Raw genomic sequence first — 3,103 nt, forward strand, 5'->3', positions numbered from 1 at the left:
CTTGTTTTTCAAGGGAGGTAACTCTGATATCATTCCGACCGACTGACCAAATCATTTGACAAGCTATTTTAGGGCTGCGTACATTTACATGTAGTAGACCAGATAATGTTATCATTGCAGAAAATGTGAATTTTTGGGAGAACATCGCCCCGAAATTCAACCGGCATTGAGGTCATCCAAATCATGTGGAGGCAGATACCCATTATATACTTTGATAATTAATATCATTATTTAATTTTACATACTGAACTACAGATCATGTTATTAAAATGTTTTAACATTACTAAAAGAACACGTCAGAAGTTACGTCAGAATACTATTTTTTAAGAATTTTAGTAACCGGTACAGTAGATCAAATATTTATTTTATCGTTTGGAGAGTGTTCCCATATCGGCAAGAACTTTCGGTTTTTTTTTTATCAACAAAACAGATTTTATTTGATATAACTATTCATCAATGCAGTTAGACACGTACAGACCAAAGGAAATAGCCCCTCACTACATGGACAAACTAAAAAAAAAAAAAAAAAAAACATTACGAAATTTGAGAAAAGAAACACTTCTATTATTAAAAACAAATTGTTCAATATACTGCTAGTGTGGACTGAAGTACAGTACATGTACAGTCAGTAGTTCCTTGAAAGTTCGTGTCTTCGTAAGCTATACTGTAATATTTATGCAATAATGTTCTCGAAACGTTGCGCCTCGACATAAACAAATATCAGCTGGTCAAGATTTCAAAACATAAACATGCATCAACTATAGGTAACGAAACAGTAATTTCATTAAACAAACAAACAATAAAGAAAATAAATATTACATATTTAAACGTCGCCTGTCTCAAAAACGTTAATAAACACATATGACATCGACAGTAAACCTACTGGAATCTTACGAGTTTAACAGATTTGTTATCGAAAAGAATTGAACGCTGGTCTGGGTTGACGATGAATACTGATCCTGTCAAGCAACGAATTCGGTCATAGTAGAACAGCTATAACCTCAAATGAACAGCGCTGACAAACTAAAATCCCCTCACAGTACGGACAAACTAAACGCCCCTCACAACATAGACAAACTAAAATTCCCTCACAGCATGGACAAACTACATAAAATCCCCTCACAACATAGACAAACTAAAATTCCCTCACAGCATGGACAAACTAAAAACCCCTCACAGCATGGACAAACTAAAACCCCCTCACAGCATGGACAAACTAAAAACCCCTTACAGCATGGACAAACTAAAACCCCCTCACAGCATGGACAAACTAAAAACCCCTTACAGCATGGACAAACTAAAACCCCCTCACAGCATGGACAAACTGAAATACCCTCAAGCATTGACAAACTAAAACCCCCTCACAGCATGGACAAACTGAAATCCCCTCAAGCATGGACAAACTACATAAAATCCTCTCACAACATGGACAAACAAAAATTCTCTCACATCACGGACAAACAAAAATGCCCTCACACCACAGACAAACTAAAATATTCTCACGTCATGGACAAACTAAAATCCTTTCTCAGCACGGACAAGCTAAATTTCCCTCAGAGCACGGACAAATTTAAATCACCTCACAGCACGGACAATTAGAATTCCCGTACTGCACGGACAAACTGAAATCCCCTTACAACACGGACAACGAAAAACCCTCACTGAATTGACAAACTGAAACCTCTCAAAGCACAGACAAACTAAAATTCCCGTAATGCACGGACAAACTAATTCCCTCACTGAACTGACAAACTGAAATCCCCTCACAGCACGGACAAACTAAAATTCCCTCACAACATGGACAAACTAAAATTCCCTCACAACAGGGACAAACTAAAATTCCCTCACAGCACAAACAAACTACCCCCTACGAATACCGACAAACTGAAATCACCTCAATACACGGACAACTGAAATCTCCTCACTACACTGACAAACTGAAATCTCCTAACAGCACGTATTATATGAGATATCTACAGTATAGTTTGTATTATATTATATCTCTACAGTATAGTTTGTATTATATTATATGTATACAGTATAGTTTGTATTATATTATATATATACAGTTGATGGTTTGTATTATATTATATATAAACAGTATAGTTTGTATTATATTATATATACATAATAGTTTGTATTATATTATATATATACAGTATAGTTTGTATTATATTACATATATACAGTATAGTTTGTATTATGTATGATATATACAGTATAGTTTGTATTATATTAGATATATACAGTATAGTTTGTATTATATTATATATCTACAGTATAGTTTGTATTATATATATACAGTATAGTTTGTATTATATTATATATATACAGTATAGTTTGTATTATGTTATATATATACAGTATAGTTTGTATTATATTATATATCTACAGTATAGTTTGTATTATATTATATATCTACAGTATAGTTTGTATTATATATATACAGTATAGTTTGTATTATATTATATATATACAGTATAGTTTGTATTATATTAGATATCTACAGTATAGTTTGTATTATATTATATATATACAGTATAGTTTGTATTATATTATATATATACAGTATAGTTTGTATTATATTATATATATACAGTATAGCTTGTATTATATTATGTATATACAGTATAGTTTGTATTATATTATATATATACAGTATAGTTTGTATTATATTATATATATACAGTATAGTTTGTATTATATTATATATACAGTATAGTTTGTATTATATTATATATATACAGTATAGTTTGTATTATATTATATATATACAGTATAGTTTGTATTATGTTATATATATACAGTATAGTTTGTATTATATTATATATATACAGTATAGTTTGTATTATATTATATATATACAGTATAGTTTGCATTATATATCTACAGTATAGTTTGTATTATATTATATATATACGGTATAGTTTGAATTATGTTATATATCTGCAGTATAGTTTGTATTATGTTATATATATAAAGTATAGTTTGTATTATATTATATATATACTAGTTTGTATTATATTATATATCTACAGTATAGTTTGTATTATATTAGATATCTACAGTATAGTTTGTATTATATTATATATATACAGTATAG

This window comes from Pecten maximus, chromosome 17 (genome assembly GCF_902652985.1).
Source record: "Pecten maximus chromosome 17, xPecMax1.1, whole genome shotgun sequence".
Taxonomy (NCBI): domain Eukaryota; kingdom Metazoa; phylum Mollusca; class Bivalvia; order Pectinida; family Pectinidae; genus Pecten; species Pecten maximus.